We start from the raw sequence: 19,708 nt of genomic DNA, 5'->3' as shown, positions 1-19,708 counted from the left end.
TAACTATTCATCTATTATCATCATCATTCAAAATATGGGGAAAAAAAGTTAATTGTGTATATAAACAGAGAATAAGGACCAGAAGGCTATGTACTAAATTATTCATTGCACTTATCTCTGGGAAGAGGCAGAAGAAAGGGGTGCTGTATAACTTGTTCCATATACTTCTCTACTGTTTTAACCTTTTAACAACAAGAGCCTATTAAGGCATTATTTAAATAGTGCTAAAATAAAAACAGTATCTAAAATCAAATTATAGTAACAGAATGAAATTAAGAGTGCTCACTGGTACAAAAACCAAGTTAAAAAAAATGCCTACTAGTAGAGGTTAATATGATGGTGGGCCTACAAAGGGAGTAACAACTATTAGAGAATCTTAGGGATTTCTACTACCCTGATACAGTTTGTGCTTATAGTTCTAGATGGTTATATATAAGATTTCAGTTTGTGAAAATTCAACTGGTTGGGTACTAATTATAGGAACACTTTTCTGCATGATTTTAATATATTCTGTTGACACAGAAAAAGTGAACCTGATTTCTCCTCCCCATTCTCTCCATCATCAGTTCCCCATCTCACAGGTAATCCCTTTTATTTGCCTTTAATGTCCTTCCAAAGAAATATTACATAAATAAGCAAATGTGAATGTATATTTTTCTTTACATAAGTAGTTGCATTCTGAAAAAAAAAGTGCAAAAAAAGTGTTGAAATTTATCTTTAAGATCTTTCCATATTAGATGCAGATCTTTAGAGTTTCCACATTCTTCTCTACAACACAAAATTTCAGTGTAAAATTAATTCAATTAGTAGGACAAAGCATAACATTTCCCTGCTCAAAAGAATCATCTAGTGGCTTCTCATGACACTCAAAATCTAAACTCCTTATATTATTTTATAGGACCTACATGATCTGGCCCCTGGCTTCTTCTTCCAATCTCATTTCATAACTATTCTTCCAGTTAACTCTACACTTAACTACACTTGACTTCTTTCCATTTCTCAAGGACTCTAAGGTTATTTCTACTTCAAGGCCTCTGCACTTGATATTCCCTCCTGTGGAATTCTCTTCTCCCAGATCTTAACATGGCTCATTTTCTCAATTAATTCATTTGCTCACATGACAACTCCTGAAAGAGAAATTCCCTGACCACTTTATCAAAAATAGATTTCACTCCACTTCACAAAACCCTATCCCAACCATGTCCCTCCCTCATAACATTTACCCTAAAAAACCTGATACCATAGTATCAATTTTATTTATTTACACTGTCTTCACCACTGAAATGTTAGTAGGGAGATAATCTTATCTTCACTACCCACCACCAGATCTCCTGGACCTAGAGAGGTGTCTATTTATAAAATATAAACCAGTGAGTAAAAAGAAGCAACTTGCAAAAATATGTGGACACCACCAGCCAGAGGCAGTGGCCCATCCCTGTAATCCCAGCTACTCAGGAAGTTCAAGGATTTGAAGTTCAAGGCCAGCCTGGGCAACTTGGCAAGACACTGTCTCAAAATAAAATAAAAGGGGCTAGGGATACCAAAATCCTAGAATGTTTAAGTTCCTTATATAAAATGGTATAGCATCTGCATATAACCTATGCACATCCAAATATATACTTCCTCATCTCCAAATTGTCTATAATACTTAATACCTCATGTAAATGCTATTAAATAGTGGTTTTACTGTATTGTTTAGGGAATAATGAAAAAATCTGTTCAAATTCAGTACAGGCATAATTTCTTTTTGTAATATTGTTTACATTGGTGGTATTTATCAGTACAAAACCTGTGGATATGAAGGAGCAACCATACTTTAATGTATATAAAATTTAAAATAAAAATTGTCATTATAGATATGTACATATATAATGAGAGAATAAAAATATGGATAGAAATGACACACACTAACCTTATACTAAATACTAATTGTCTCCAGTGAGCAGGGACAGAAGGATGAAGATAGAAAAATCTTTAGTTGTTTTTTTAAATAGATTTGAAGAGGCAAATCATCTATTATGATAAATTTATAGAAAAGTAAGAAAAAAACCCTTTAAGTATTTCAAAATTCAAAAACCCACTAGTTTTGATTTTTAAAAATAGTATAATGAAATCAGAGAGGAGATCAGATTTTACCCTTCACTAAGGGCAGGACTAGGTATCTAGAGAGGGTCATTTCAAAGTCACTAAAATGTTGAAACAATAAAGTATGATAAAGTATATGATACATACTTTATAAACTGAAGAATGCTATTCAAACACGAATAATGATCTAATTACCATTCAGAGGGAAGAGCCAAGACTTAAGAGACTGGATGAATTTATTCACAATCTAACCACTCATCACTGTATCACTTTATGTATTCACCTTCTGATCAGCCCAAATTCCTGTAACTTGTCTGCTTATCTGTATCTTCCAAGAGAAATCTTAGTTATCCTTAATGATAAGCTCAAATCCATCCCTTCCTATGAAGAGTTTCAGCACTACCCTACCCTAAAGAAGTTACTATGGCTATGGCTAAGACGATATTGATAAGAACTTATCTACTTCCTCAAATGGAATACAAAATCCTTCCAAGAGTCTGGAGTACCTGGCATTATTCCATGCACTGAACTGCATACTTTAATGAACAGTCATTGATTTTTCTATCAGGTGCTGCCATGGTTTGGATATGGTTTGAGTGTGTCTCCACGGAAACTTAGTCTTCAATGTGGTGGTGTACAAGGTAAAAAAAAAAAAAAAATTAAAACTTTAAAAGGTGGGACGTAGTAGAAAGTAATTGGGTCACTGGGGGTACTGTCCTTGAGAGGGTCTAAGATAGTTCCTGTGAGACCCTGAGTTAGTTCTCCCAAGAGCTAGTTGTTATAAAAGAGCAAAACTGGACCCTCCCCACATTATGGCTTCCTGTCATGCCACATAAACATTCCTTCTCACATATACTTCCACCAGGATGCCATCTGCTATGATATAAAATAGCCAGGGAGAGCCTTGCGAAAGCTAGTATGATACTGTTAGGACTTTCAGCCTCCAAAACTAAAGCTAAATAAACTTTTTGTTTTATATGTTACCTAGCCTCAGGTATTTTGTTATAATAACTAAAAAAGGACTGCTATAGATTGAATATTGAATATTCCCCAAAGGCCCACATGCTAAAGGTTCCCAGAATGTTGCTATTGGGATGTGAAACCTTTGGAAGATAAGGCCTTGTGGGAGGTATTTAGCCAATGGAAGTATGCCCCCCAAAAGGAAACTGAGGGACTCCAACCCCTTTCTATCTTTCCTCTATTTCCTGGCCAGAGGACCAAAGCACTGGGCTACTCAATCTTGAATTGCAATCTCCAGAACCATGAGCCAAAATAAACTTTTCTCTTTATAAGCTAATTGCCTCAGATATTTTGTTATAGTGATGGGAATCTGACTAATACAAGGGCCAAATTGAGTATACCTTAGAGATAACTTGAGCTTTTGCAAGCAAGTGACTAAGATAATTGAAAATTCCACTAACAGAAATAAGAACATTCCACAGGTATATTTGTCAGTAGAAATGAATGATAAACTCCACTGGGAAAAGATCATGACTATATTTGCAAGTTTAGCAAGGTAAAGATGAGAAACATTTAAAATTTTTCACAGAGAACTAAAATAATAACAAAAAACTATTTTTCAACAGTGAAAAGATCAACAAGTAAACACTGATAAAGAATGTTAAAAAGATAGGCCTAGAACTACATACAATGGTTATTTCAGAAAAGTAAACATATGGAAGAGTTCAAATAAAATGTGAACAAAGAAAAGTCCAGTGATTTTGGAAAAATGGGATGTCATCAGTCAAACTTCAAAGGATTGGCTTCATAAAGAACAATGAGTATCAGATTTTAAAACCTAATATTGAAAACAAGTCTTTTCTTAAAATTACCTCTGGGAGAGGGGTCAAATCCTGCAATCATCTTATGCATGTTTGAAGGAATTCTTCCTAAAAAGGTTTTATATACATTCCAAAACTATGTAAGTGATAAGCGTGACTCATGCAAGTACTCATTATCTAAGTTTCAACTTAAAAAGTTACAGCAGGAATAAAAATTCATCCCAAAAATTTACTAGTGAACAGGCAAAAGATCTGAACAGATACTCCATAAAAGAAAGTATCAAAATGGTCATTAAATGGAAAAATGGGCTAAATACCATTAATTATCATACAAATGCAAAAAGAACACACACACACACACACACACACACAAAAAAAAAAAACACAGTGAGATATTACTCCATATTTATCAGAATGGCTATACTTTAAAAAGAAAGATTAAATGTTTGTGATAAAACACAGTAACTGAGATTCTCATATACTGTTGGCAGAAATAAAACTTAGCCACTTTTGAAAATTGTTTGACAATATCTACTTATGCTAACATAGATTTCTATAACTCATTAATTCCATTCGTAGGTATATATTTAACATAAATGAGTACTGTTGCCCAGAAGACAGGTACATGCTTACAGCATTTTTATTTATTATAATAGTTCCAAACTGGAATCCAAATATCCATCAACAGTATAGTGGGTAAATAAATCATGGCAATAAATTTGTAAAATATAAAATTTCATGGCAAGAAAAAAAACCCTAACAAACATAAACATGGATGAATTTCACAAATACAATGCTAAAGGAAAGATTGCGGATTATATCATTCCATTTATATAATATTCAAAAACAAACAAAACTAACCTATGTCATCAGATGCTATAATACTACTAAAAAGAATCCCAAGAGAGCCTTGTAAGGCACTAAAAATTTTCTATATCTTAATCTGGGTGATGATGATATAAGTGTTTATATACATAAAGCTTCATTAAGCTATATACATTTAAGATTTGTATACCTCATTATACAATATACTTTAATTTTTTTAAAAAATTTAAAATTGACTAGTGAAGGAGTATCTCCTTCACCATAATGGCTTATAAACCATGAGATAGTAAATTTTGCAAAAACTAATAGGTTTCATAAAATTTATAAAATGATGGTAAAGTAGTGTTTATGTTGATTTTACTTACTTATAAACAATCAAGCTAGTCTGTTACTGTTTCTTGGTACACACTAAGAACATGAGTCTCCAGGGTCAGGAACAAAAGACTTTACTACTCATGGCACAACCAGCAGCATAAATATCAGCATTATTTAACCCCTTTGCCCTCAACATGTAAGAGTGTGATGCCACATGGTCTTAATAAATGGTACTTCTACAGTGGGTTTGTACGTGCAAAGAATATGGATCATGTTGGATCTACTATTTTTATACTAACACTAGCAAGCTCTTCTTTATGGAGGTTATAAGAGTAATTTGACTATCAAAGGATTAACAGAAGTCCTTGGAGAAAAACATCTATATATGTTTTAATACTTTTGTAAAAATATTTTAATGCTAATGTTACAGATGTCAAACCAAAAGATGTCATGCTATCAAACTTCTTTTTTTTCTTTTTTTTATTGATTATTTAAAACATTACATAGCTCATGATATATCATCTTTCATACATTTGACTCAAATTGGGCTATCAAACTTCTTTATGAGAACAATTAAGTCTATCCATTAACACTTGATTCATTCATTCTTTGTTCAATGTAACAATGTTTATAATTATAACCAAATATTTTCCCCAAAATTTTGTTAAGAAAAACTTTCAATCAGACACCTTTTATTAATCATTTAGTGTGAAATGTTGGTCTACATTTTAAATGATTTTATTTTAAATGAGTTTCTTCCTGAACCAATTGCCATTAGTTCACAAAGACCGAAATACAGCTGTTTTTCCTAATGACTCAGTTATCATTATGAACCTCTATTACCATGCTGTACTGGAAACGCAATGAAGAAGGCATGGAACATAGACTGCACTGCAACTGACTGAAGAGAAAAAAGGGCAATAAACCTTAAAAGATCACTTACAGAGGTAGACTTTTGGACATTTGACTTTTAAAAAATAATATAGCCATATCAAAGATTTCAATAGCTTCCTTTCTTAAAAAAATCAATTATTTAAGCAAAATAATCATAATATTCTTTTGATAATAATAAGAGTAATTATAAAACCACTAACATTTATTGAGCACTCACTATGCCAAACACCATTAAGGACCTTACAACATTTAGAAACTGAAAATCATTAAATTCAAAACAGCCATATGTGGTAAATTGCATTATTCTCACTTTGCAAATGAGAAAACAGGCAAAGGGAGACTAAATATAACTTGCTAACTTGTTTAGATAGGAAGAAATACAGTTAGGAATTGAACCCTGGGAGTCCAGCTCTAGAACCCACACTTACACCCACTGTATTACTAAAAGAAAGTCTCTTGCCAAGGAATATTCTTCCCTTAAAGAGCCTCTCGTAAAGATTCAGCTACTACACTATGGAATGTTATTCAACAATTAAAATGAAGAAAGTATTGATATATGCTACACCATGATTAAACCTTAAAAAATGTGAAAGACAATCACAAAAGCCTACATGTTGTATGATTCCATTGCTATGAGATGTGATGTTAAGAATAGACAAATCCACAGACATAGAAAATAGATTAATGGTTGCCAGGGAGTGGGGGAAGAAGAAAATGGGAAGTGACTACTAATAGGTATGGGGTTTCTTTGTTCAGAGATGAAAATATTCTAAAATTGATTATGGTGATTATTCAACAACATAAAATTCTTACTTGTATACTATAAGTGGGCAGACTGTATAATATGTGAATTATATACCAATTAAGTTGTTTATACTTAAAAAATTAAATTGTTCATATTACAGCAAGGCTTACATCCTCATTCTCTTATGCATCAACTGATTTTATTTAAATAACTTTTTTTAAAAAAAAGATCTTCCCTACTGTTCTATCCCTTGACTTCTCCAAAATATCCAAATCTTTGTATACTGACATAAATTTATAAAGTTTAAGAGACCAAGAATAATACAGTTCAATATGCTTATTTTCAAATTGATTTAATACATCAATGGACTTTTAACCCAATCTTCTCTCATTTGAGCTAAGTCAATTAGTAGAAATGACAGGGCTATCAATGCATGAGCGGAAAAACAAATTGTTTCTCCTATTATACCTTATAACATAGAACACTTCAGTAACCAAATGTAAGGAAGAGTTTTCCCCATATTCCAAGACACATATACTTCAGATCCCACAGGTTGAAGGCCTCAAGCCAACAAGACTCCCTTACCTCTTTCTGATGACAACTGAAAACTCAAAAGAGGTTTTTTTTTTAACTATGCTTCAGAAGGTCCAAAAATTTTCTAGAGCGACTCACAGAACTCAGAGAAACACTTACTTGTACTTATTTATAAATGATCGGTACCAGAGATTGAACTCAGAGGCACTTAACCACCGAGCCACATTCCCAGCCCATTTTTATATTCTATTTAGAGAAGGGTCTATCTAACTAGGCTGTTTAGGGCCTTGCTAAGTCACTAAGGCAGGCTTTGAACTTGCAATCTTCCTGCCTCAGCCTCCCAAGCAGCAGGGATTACAGGCATGTGCCACCAAGCCCAGCTGTAAAGAAGGACATAAATTATCAGCCAGATGAGAGTTCACAGGATGAGGTCTAGACGAATCTTGCAAGCAGAGCTTCCATCCTCATGTCGTTGGGGTATACCACCCTCCCAGCATACAGATGTGTTCTTGTCCACCTTGCTGGAAGCCCTCATGTGTTTGGCTATCTGTAAACTCATAGAACCATTATTTAGGCACAAATTATTACATCACTGGAATTGATTTAACCTTCAGTTCCCCCTCTTCCTCCCAGGAAGATTGGGAGATGGGGCTGTAAGTTCCAATTCTCTGAACACATGACTGGTTCCCCTATCAATAAGCCCCTTCATTCAATTGTTACCTAAGCTCAGTTATGTTTGAAAGAGCTTGTCATAAATAAGACCACAAATGTTGCAGAAACAAAAAGTCCAAATATTTTAACAAAAGATACTCTTATTGTCTAGTCACTTGGGAAGAGGCTACAGGAACTATGAGCCAGGAAACAAGGAGGACCACCAATATAAATATGGAATAGGAAGGAAGAACAATTATACCATTAGTACTGTAAAGTGAAAAAGAAAATATTATATACTTATAAGACTGCTTAAGAAGACATTAACTGGGCTGCAAGTGGCCAGGAACAGATAAGAACCAGAGGCTTAGCAGAAATCCTACCTTAGATAAACTCTATATCCTCTACTACCCCCTAATACAAATACACTGCAGAGAATTTAATAAGATCTTATAGATGAGGCATGGGTAACTACTAACCATAATAGCACAGATTTTTAGAGTGAATACCAAATAGAAATATGACAATCTATAATTCATAGTCCATTTAGTGAGAAAGGACAAGAGCAAGAAAAATCAAGTTAAAAGGAGACCATCAGCCAAATGGATGTGAAGCCAAAGGGAAGGGCACCACCACAGAACAAAGCTAAACAGGGAAAAACTGAATACAAAAGCCTCAAACTGACAGAAGTAATCCTATGGGCAGTGCAGTTCTTTATCATCAGGAAGATAAGTTCAAAGACACATTTCAAAAGACAAAAATGGTAACAACGCATGACCAAGTAAAAGACTAACCAGGCGGGCAAAGAGGGCAAACCAAAAACGTGGTAGTAAGCCAACCATAAGAAGAACACACACACACCAGGGCAGTGATACACAGACCAGTAGAGACAGAAAAGGAAAAGATATGAAGGGATTACAAAATAAACAATTGATAGTACCTTAGTGATCAAAGAGGGCAAAGAAGAAAGGAAAAGGTTTAAAAGCTGAAAGAATAACGATGTAACTTACAAAAAAGGGAAGTTCTAGTTATGGCCAAAAAGGGACAATAAAGTGATAGTAGAGGGGTACAAAAAAGCAAGCACTGACATACATTCATAACGACATACAATTAAAGCTCAAGTGAGAAAGAATAAATATGTTGATTTGAAGGACCATATGAATAGATATGAGAACTGAATCTTTGACAGTAGATACTTGATTTTTTTCAAAACTTTTTGGGTTCTTACTACATATCAGGCATACTACATGCTAGGAACTTCACTTAAATGTACTACCCATAATCTCTAAATTCTTAGTAATGGGAAGAGAGAAAGAATAAACAACTTCATATGGCTTTTGGCACATCACTTAACTTTACCCAAGACTTATTTCCATATGATAGCCAATAGAGATACAGCATTAGAGAAAGAACAGGAAGCACAGAGGATCAGTAACTGAGCAGAGCAGACAGGAATATTTGCTACTCCTTATGTCAGAAATTGGGGATGAAAGTTAGTAACTATGAACCTATTATTTGCATTTATCTTGGCCTTTTATAAATTACCTCTGACTTATAAAGACCTGACCTAATGATACTTTTATTAACGTATTTTTTTTCATTTCTTAGAGAAAAAAACCCAAGTGCTAGAAAGAAAACCTGGATAATAACATTTAGAAATATCTATGGATGTTAGAGTCTCTAAATTTCTTCCGATGTAATCCTATACTGAGCAATAACATCACATAGAAATCCCTAAGAAATGCAATACTACTTCAACCATAAATGAAAACCTTGTAAAATTTAGAGACACCATGTATTACAAAAGAATCTACCACAATACAAATCAATCCCCCTTCCTTCCCCTTCTCTCCCTCCCCCCTCCACCACTTCTCTTAAGGAAGCATTCCCAGACCATCCTTTTTAGGGGAAATCCCCCCATTATATGTATCTCATACCTCACCTTGTAGTTCTTGCTATACCTATATTTTTATATTTATCCACCTAATCTGCCCCACAAAATGTAAATTCTAAGAGCCATATCAGTTTTAACTCATCACTGCATGCTAGTAATATATATGCTCCAAAATACCTGTTTAATAAGAGAAAGTTAAAGTACATAAGGAACCTGTAAAAGTAAACATTTCCTAGAGAGGGAAAAAAAATAGATTTTAAAACTAGAGGAAGCTGTGCCTCAGCTATATTAAAACCCTCACTAGAGGGCTGGGATTGTGGCTCTGCGGTAGAGCTCTGGCCTAGCATGGGCGTGACCCAGGTTCGATCCTCAGCACCACATAAAAATAAAGGCATTGTGTTGTGTCCATTTACGCCTAAACAATAAATATTTTTAAAAAAATCCTCACTAGAAAAGAGAATTCACATTATCAAAAGTCATTCATAGCAGACATGGTGAAACCCTATACTCCCAGTGACCTGAGAGCTTGCTAGGCGGAAGGATCAAAATTTTAAGGCCAGCCTCAGCAATTTAGTAAGACTCTGTCTCAAAATTTAAAAAAAAAAAAAAAAAAAAACAGGGAATGGAGTTCAGTGGTAAAGTGCCCTGGTTTTAATTCCCAGTACAAAAAAAAAAAAAAAGAAGAAGTTATTCATATATCAAAAAATATATTTAGTGGTATTAAAATTTGGAGATTGGAATTAATTTAAAGTGAAATAAACCAGAAACTGGTAGCAAATATTTCCATAACTAAAATACTCTAGGTAAATCAATAGAAAAACAGAAATGATTATCACATGGCAAACCTATATCTGAAAATACATTACCTGAAATAGCTGTGATAAATAGTTCTGGATTATTAAACATTTATTGAGCACCTACTATCTTTCAGACATTGTAGTACATTGTGGATTTATCAGAACTATGATGTCAGGTGATGCAATCTGTTCACTGTACAAGGATGAAGGAGGAAGTGAAGGTGCTTTTTTCTAAGTCCCACACAAAAGTACTGTACAAGTGAGTAGTAGAGATAACAAAAACGCACATGGCACAGAATCTCCCTTCATAGAGTAATCTTGCACAACAGACATCAAACTATACCATGTATACTAAGTACAATGAAAATACACTCATAGTACTACACAAGAGGGACAGAGGAGGGGCATCTAATCCAAACTTTTCATTGTATCCTCTTACCACAAATGAGATGGTACTCCTCAAAACAATGAAAACTCTGGAAATAATATTCTGGCACCCAATAAATATCAGAAAGAATTCATTCCTCAAAAGCACTTCTCTTCCTATACTGGAGTATCTTTTATACTTCTGATTTTACAAATGCCATTTTCTGGCCATTACACAATGCTCAAGCCCCAATTACCAATTTCTAGATCATCCTTCTGATTTCAGCGTTAGCTATCATCTCAAGCTCTTCCCATAACCCTATAGAAAGTAGGTTTTCCTCACTCTCTAATCCAATACTTAATTCATCTCCTTCACTTGATTAATCAATTTCTAATAATCTGTTAATTCACTAGCCTTGCCACACCCACTGGAATGCCATATTTAAGATATAGTAGCACATGTACATTGAGATAACCTGTTCAATTTACTCAAGTCCTTCATTCAATATTTCAATATTTACTAAATAGTTTATTAAAATTAATAATAGAATTGCTAAGAATAAATTCAACATTTAATTAAGGTAGCATTTCAGGAGCTGGTAATATAAAAGGGAACAAAATCTTTGTCCTCATGTAGCTTACATTCCAGTGGAGAAAGGCAGACAAAATATAGCGATAGAAAAAATTAAAGCACGAGAATAGATGTGCCATGAGAGAGGTGTCATTTCAAAAAAGATGACTAGGCTAGGCCTTCTGGAAAGTGGCAAATGAATCAAAATTTTATGTAAACAAAGACAGTGAACAGGCAATACAAAGATCCCAAGGCAGGAGCAGACCTCGTACATTCAAGGAACTAGAAGACCAGTGTAATCTGAGAAAAAACTGAGCTAGAAGGAGAAGGTAAGGAATTATGTTGACGCGGAAGAGAGCCAGACTAGCTAGAATGGCTGTGATAAGGGTTTTAGGTTTTACTATTTGAAGTAAATATGGTCCCAGAGAGCTCTGAATGAAGATGCAACATTTGCTGTTTTTTATTACTATGGAATTTCTCTAGCTGGTGTGCTAAGATAAAGGGGAATGAGGCATGGGGGTGTGTGGAAAGCAAGAGTAAAGCAAGGAGCTCAGATCAGAGTTGAAGTAATCTAACAGAGATGATGATGGTTTAGACCAGGGTGATAGCACTGGCCTGGTAAGAAGCAAATGTGAGAGACAATAGGCTTCCTGATGGAAGAGATATGGGGTGTGAGAACAGAAGAGCCAATAATGATTCCTAGGTGTCAGCCTGAGCAACTGGAAGAACAGTGTTTGTCATCAACTGACTTGGGAAAGGCTGATAAGGAGGTTAAAGAAAGATGAGGAGTTAAACTGTATGCACATTTAATGTATGAATAAAATGTTGCTCAGCTTCACAAGGCTTCCAACTTAAATGAAAGCATAACAACCCAAAGGTCTTGATTTTCCCTCAAACCACTGAAGTAGGACATACCACAAACCCCATGAACACACACACACATGCACAAACACTCTAAACACCCTTCCCCAGAAACAGACACATACTGTGGGCTCATACTCAGACTTCTAAATTCACATACACAGCTCCTTTACTTTCTACTTCAGCATCTGATTGTTTCAGTCCAAAATAAAAGGCAAATGAACCAATGCTCCCAATTCCCTCATCACCATTAGCCAAAACAAAACATCCTGAGCACATCATCGTATATAGATGAATGTCCATATGGACTACAACCCACCATCATCTATGCCAAACCTGTAGGAAAGAATTACAGGTAAGACTGAATACAGTGGCACACACCTGTAGTCCTAGTTGCCTGGGAGGCTAAGGCAGAAGGATCACTTGAGCCAAAGAGAGAATGAAAAAAAAAAAAGAATTACAAGTGAGCACTTAAAAAAAAAAATCACTCAAACCATCTCTAAAAATTCATTCATTAAGCTTAGAAGTAAGTAGGGCCCTACCTCCCATATTTTTAGTAAGAATCACATGTTGAGATGGGAACATCGCTCAGTTGGTAGAGTGCTTGCATCATGTGCACAATGCCCTGGGTTCAATCCCCAGCACCAGACACCCACAAAAAAAAAGAGTCGCATGTTATGCAATAGGTTTAGGAATCGCGAAGCTCAGGATCATGAGAAAAAGAAGAAAGCCTCATGCACATATACATCCAAGGGAGACTTTCTAGGGGATTTGTGGGGGTAAAGCTTTAAAAATTGTCTTACCCTTGTGGGTTTTTCTTTTGTTTTGTTTTGATACCAGGAACTGAACCCTGGGACACTTAACCACAGAGCCTCATCCCTAGCCCTCTCTTTTTTATATTTTATTTAGAGACACAGTCCCACTGAGTTGCTGAGGTGGGCTTTGAACTTGCAATCTTCCTGCCTCAACCTCCCAAGCTTATGGGATTACAGGTATTTACCACCACACCTGGCACCCTTGTGGTTCTAATGTCAACAGCAGTCACCAAGAATCTCCAAGAATAGAGACTTATGACAACTATCAAAGCAACCTAAATCCAATTACTACATTGGATTTATACGATAACTATAGAACTTATAAGTTACATTCATGATTGCAGGCAGAAAAGAGAAAAACCAAAAGTAAGTCTGCCCATAGTTCTTCTGATTTCAAAAATTCTTTTCTTTTTGAGAACATCTATAAGGAAGACAGAATACTATCATATGGGCACCCAAAATTATTTTCCTAGAGAAACACTTAAATCACCATTTTTCCCAATTGTACCTTCCAATTTCCAAAGACATTAAGTAAAAGTTCTCAAAGCAGATTGAAAGCTCTTCAGGAGCTGAACTCATGATCCCTAACACTTTTCACAATATAATTTTCTTGCCTATTCTTTGTGCCCACACAAGTCTCTACTTTTCTATCTCCCACACCAGACTTTTGTTTCCCAGTTTTTAATCACTCTTTAAGCTTCACCTGCTCCTTTTAAATCCTCTAATTAAGCAGAGTCTGATCTAGATGTATCACTCACCTCCACAGAGCCTGCAAGATTTCCTGCATTGCTACCAGAAGTTTCTGAGTGTACCTGTACAGGCTTGTAGGAACAGGACCAGACAGAGATGGTCAATGTTCATAGTGCTTTTCTTTAAATTATACAATCAACAAATGCAGATATCAAATTATTACTGTTAGATGTGTATCTGAAGAATAAAAAGCTAACCTGGGCCCACAATATATATTCCAATGCAAAAGATGTTCTCCAGTTATCTCATACATCCCAGAGTTCAAGTCCCTCACTTAGTAGAAAAATGAATAAATAAGGCTCAGGGTAACTTTTCAGTTCTAGTCATCATTCATTTCATTTATACTCAACTCCAAAGGGTGGGAAATGATCAATAAATCAACTATATATTTAAGTGGGCCAAAAGATATGAATAAGGGAGAAAAAAACAGAATAATGACTTTGAATTATTTCTGTAGTACCCCCTCTTTCTGGGAATACACAAACCAGAATAACTAGATCCCAAGTTATACAGCTTACCAGATAGGATGCTAGATGAAGCAAACACAGCATGAAAACAAAACTTGCCTTGAAAATACAAGCCATATTTTGAGATCACGGTTAAATTTGAAAAGTATAAACCTCCTCTCAACACACCAGTTGCTATGCTCTGAGAAAGCTGGGAAGGGGACACTGTTTGTTTGTTGTTGTTGTTGTTGTTGTTGTTTTCCTGTTACATTCAGTTAAAATCTCACTACAACAAATAAAACCATTTTCATATTTCTATAGAGTACCAATCTACAAATTACAGACATATTATAGACAGAAGTGGGGCCCCCAAAGGATTCAAGAGCCAAACCTATTTACAAAATGTATCTCAGCCTTCCAAAATATTACCTCAACTAAGTTAAGAATAAAAGCAGGAGGGAAAGTCACTGAAAATACTAAACCAAAACCTTCCCTACCTTCCCAGTTCACCACAGAATAGATATATGCATATGAGATATGTGTGTGTGTGTATATATATATATATATATATATATATATATATATATGTGTGTGTGTGTATATATATACCTCACAAAGAACCCAGAACTAGCTGATTATTTATTTTAAAAAAAATCTAAGAACTCTGTAATGACTATCTTTCTAAGCTCTAAAACAAAAACTATTAGAATATATAAGCTATGAGATGGAATTCAGCTGGTCCTAATAATACTCCAGCTTTTCATAATTCTTTCAAAAGAGTTATAAATCTTGACCTTCTACTTAAAATTTAAAAAAAAAAAATCTTTCAGGTTCAGAGTTTTGAGTAGAGGTAAAAGGCATATGACAGTGGCAATGAGCTAAAACACCCAGCACTGACACTTACAATTACTATTATTCTAACTTCAGAAGTAAAAAAACAAGGTGTAAGACATGGATCAGCTTCCAGAGATCCTTCATCATCCTTTTGCGAAAAAGCACCTGTATCTGTGCACCCCAGCTATCTTGAGTCCTACCTACCCAGATACTCTTTTCTCCAATATCTAGATTGGTAGAGATACAAATAATTCCTCTGTTCTACTTCTGTTATATACAAAAGGGAATGTTCTCCAATGTCTAACAGACTGAGTAGACAGATGGCCCAACCATACAATATAAGGTGCCTATAGTATCTAAAGAAATACAAATGTTGGCTTTTTCTTTGTAAGCACAAAAAGGAGACAAGGAACATAGGCTCTCTAGAAATAAAGAAAATATGGAAGACTGATAAGCCAGGGAGAAAAAGGTACCTATATCCTTCAGTGTATTCATATCAACTCTGAAATTCACCCAGATGTGGAGCTCACTGCCTAAACCAACAAATACATCTGGTAATAATAAACATTGATAAGTCATAAACAAAAAAGGGCTTTTTTAATTCAAAGACTCTACAAGCTACTAGTAATATTAAAATTTACATAAAACATAATCAAAGAATATATTAAGAAATGGAGTTTTTATATGGTTTTTAAAAATAAGTTCCTAAGAAATGAGAAACTGTTTGGTTTTTTACTGCCCAGTCTTCAAAACACTAAATTCTTTGATTTGACCAAGTTACAAATCTGTTTTCAGCAGAGAGGAAAAACACATTGCCTCTATTTAACGCAAAGGACAAAAAAGATCATCACTGCAAATCATAATGTTTGAGTTCATGATGAAAACAGGAAACAGACAGGCTGCCCAGGTATAATTATGGTTGCACTCTTAATGTGCCTTCAGGTTCAGCCAAGAATTAAAATCCAGTGAAGAGGGTAAGCAGAATGAACTTGCCTTTCTACCTTGCTACAGAATGCAACTTTTAATAATACTCCCAGCAACATGTTACATAACCAACAGTAAACAACAATCTGATTCAAACCTCATTAGTAACAACATTCTGCCACTGTCTCCCACTGAAATTAATAGCTCACTTTGCCAGAGGGAAAAGAAATGAGCATATCAATCTACCCATTTCTGTGGCGCCTACCACAGTGAACCAGACCAAAAGATAATACTACTAGATGTGTATAGAACCTACAAAAATTTCATTTTTCCCAGTTCTCTTCCTCTTTTTAACTAAACCATATCATATGGACACATTTAAAATTTAAGAGGAAAGTCAGTCTACCTTTACTTCCTATTTCAGCTATGATTTGAAAGTAACAGAAACACAAAATGATGAATGGGCATTTATGATAAACAACAGTTTATATGGTAACAGCAGTTAGATAACAAGGATTGACTGCAGGAGCAGCATATAGAGGGAAGGAAAAGAGGATGCATATTGATGATCACACAATGATAAACAAAAATAAAATTTTAAAAATCTAGATATAATATGTATAATCCAAAATTTTAAAACCTGAGCACATATATAACTACTATGAAGGTTAGAATTTGTTAAATTGTCTCTTTCTGAGTTATTTTATATTTTTATAATTTGAGGTTTTACTTTAGACACCCCCTTCAAAAAAGTTAACCAAAGGGGTTAAATTTTAAAAATATATACAGAATATATACAAAGAATATGTAATAGATCCACAAATAACTTCTTACAGAATTTGGAACACATTAATTTCAAAATGATATCAGGTCAATGTGTGATACACTGAGTGTTAGGTATTGCTTCTGCAAACAGACACTACCCACATTGGCATTTGGCAGAAATATTAAACTATTTGGAATGTTACTAATCTACTGGGACTAAGGCTTTCAACTTTTAAATTAAAATTAAAACTAATTCACTTAGCATTCGAGTTCTCTAAGGAAATTTAAGGACTCTAGTTTTTAAAAGAATTAAAACAACACTTGTTGCTGGTACAGTGACACAGGCCTGTAAAATTTCCAGCAAGGCAGGATGATCGCCAAGTTCAAGGCCAGCCTCAGCAATTTAGCAAAACCCTGTCTCTAAATAAAAAAGATAAAAAGGGCTAGGAATGTAGCTCAGTAGTAAAGTGTCCCTGGGTTCAATCCCCAGTGCCAAAAACAAAAAACAAAACAAAACAAAAAAAAAAAAAAAAAAACACTTGGACCCTTTCCCTCAACTTCAGTGAAGCCAAGCCTCAATCTCCACCTATTCCAGTCTTTGTTACTAGATAAGAATACTTTTGGTAGTGCAAGGCAACAGGCATGATGTGACAAACTCAACTAGACTTCAAAACTTTTTCCAATAGAAAGACAAGGTAAACAAGATATACTTAGCACCACACCCATTTAAACGCAAAAGCAGCCAGGAATGCTCCCCGCTCCCACCCACCAGACCTCCAGCTGGTCAGGAAACATTGTCTTTACAGTTCAGATAAAAATCTGGCGTAGGGTGTTCAGGCATTCCTCACCTCTAGGCTGGCCTATGCTCCATTCTCCAATGTCATCAAGACCAGAATTGAAACATTTGGTCAGGAAACGGGCAAATCTCCAAATACCCCAACTATCCTCACCCGGGTTCTTTTTTGCAACCCCAATCTGTTTTTGCTATTGAGCATGCTCGGACTTAAGACAGGCGCTACAAGGGAGTTTTCAAAGCTTAGGCTCCAAACTCCACGTAATAACAGCAGTTGAAAAGGGAAGAAGGAAAAAGGGAAGGTGGCGGGGGGCTGGAAAATGAATTTAGTTCTAATATTTAAGGACCTGGCAGGGGTGAACATGGTGATGGGAAGGAAACATTGCTTGGGCATTCTCCTTTGCAGCTTACGGAAGTTTATATGAAGTACAAGAAATCTTTGCAATGCTGAAAGCTGACATGGCAAGTGGTGGAAACCAGATCTAAGTACCAGCTGAGTGCAGCAGCAGGTCACCAATGCCCAGAGTGTAATTCCCACCGATAAGCGTGGATCCTTATCTTCGAAACACAAAGAAACGGCGGCACAGATTCATCACACCATTGGACACCTTTGCGGTGCAGCAAACCTAGCTGCTCCACTGAACAGGGCAATCCTATCAGGGGTGTGTATCGAGGGTGGTGCTGAGAAGCGGTAGGGTAGCAAACTGCTCCCCTGGACATAAGTGGGACCGGGGAGCCCTTCGGGGTCGTCCAGAACGCTTGCCTCCACCTTCCGGGCGCGAACCGCGAAGGTGGGACAAGGGCCAGAACCGGTCCCGCCTCAGGACGTCCCGGACCGCAGGCGAGGCCTCCGCAGCCGGCTGGACAGTCTCATCCCTGCCCGCCCGGACCCCGACAGGCTGGACTAGGCCTACCTCCCGCCCCACAGGCCCTGGGCCCTTACTGCCCCGCCCGCGACCGAACGCCCCCGCCTCAGCCCGAGCCCGGCTAGGGCCTGAGGACAAGCCGCATCCGGACCGAGCCAGCAGCCTCCGGCCCCGTTCGCCCGCCCCAGGGCCCCTCACTCACTTGCGGGCCGGCTGGGCGCGCTCTTCTGGCGCCGTCGCTGCGCTTCCCCGCGCTGCAACTTTATTAGCAGCTCGGCCGCAGGACACGCGCAAGGCGCCCGCTTGCCCAGAACCCGGATGAGGGAGGGAGGGAGGGAAGGAGCTAGCCTAGGAGGACGCCCGCTGGGGTCGGCGCATGCGCGCCAGGGCCGAGTGACCGCTGCGGGGAGGAAGGGAGGGCCACCTTATCCCGGCAGCCCAAGGAAGCCTCGGCGCTTGGCTTTGAGCCTGCAATCCCCAACTTCCGATCAGTCCTAGGCTCCTCGCGTCAATGGCCAGGCCTGCGAGTGGGAGTCCGTTGTAGGCAGTAGCTCCCTCTACAAAACAGATGAACACACATTATCATAAATTGTCCTGGATATGGACAGTTGGAGATTCCTCTGCTATATATAAAGTGCAAGCAAAGGTATTTTCAAACATAAGTTCGCTAATTTTATTTATTTATAATATAAATCTGAACGGAAAAGAGTCCTCTTACTGTGGAAAAGTCGCTTCAAAGCAAGTTTCTGAACAACTTACAGCTTCCTCCTGGATGCAGCCATAACTGAAGAAGGGCAATCTTGAAGCCCTGGAATTCTCACTCCTCCACCTCCTGGATATGCAGGCCTGGACAAGTGGGCCAAGGGTGCAGAGAGGACACTCACAGGCTGATAAATGTCACCCCTCTGTTCCCAGTGATTGAGATTCTCCCCTTTACCCTCCAAATTCCCCAAAGTGTTAGCATTTCCCAGAATATGATACTGAAACCACCTAGGGCACCTGATTTGGAAAGCACTAGTGAGGAAAAATTTTAAATACTTTTGTTTTAATTTTAAAAGGTCAATACTGGTTTTCCACTATTCCATTATAGGTTTTCTCTTTAAATCAATTAAAAATCAAACCTGGGGCTGGGTGCTGCGGAGCACGTAATCCCAGCGGCTTGGGAGACAGACAGGAGGATCTCAAAGCCAGTTTCA

At 36.7% G+C, this 19,708-nt stretch overlaps 1 protein-coding gene across 1 annotated transcript in view; it reads right to left on the bottom strand.

The window, feature by feature from the left end:
• The window catches only part of SMAD5 (SMAD family member 5), a 41,302-nt gene extending 22,433 nt beyond the window's left edge, over positions 1–18,869 (bottom strand). The window contains exon 1 of the mRNA XM_081305647.1: positions 18,715–18,869. The gene's annotated coding sequence lies outside the window, so the exon portion shown is untranslated. The remainder of the gene's footprint in view (positions 1–18,714) is intronic.
• Positions 18,870–19,708: the final 839 nt, after the last annotated feature.

This window comes from Spermophilus citellus, assembly GCF_964194105.1.
Source record: "Spermophilus citellus genome assembly, chromosome: 1".
In the NCBI taxonomy this organism is placed as follows: Eukaryota; Metazoa; Chordata; class Mammalia; order Rodentia; family Sciuridae; genus Spermophilus; species Spermophilus citellus.
This window is presented reverse-complemented; position numbering and strand designations above follow the sequence as displayed.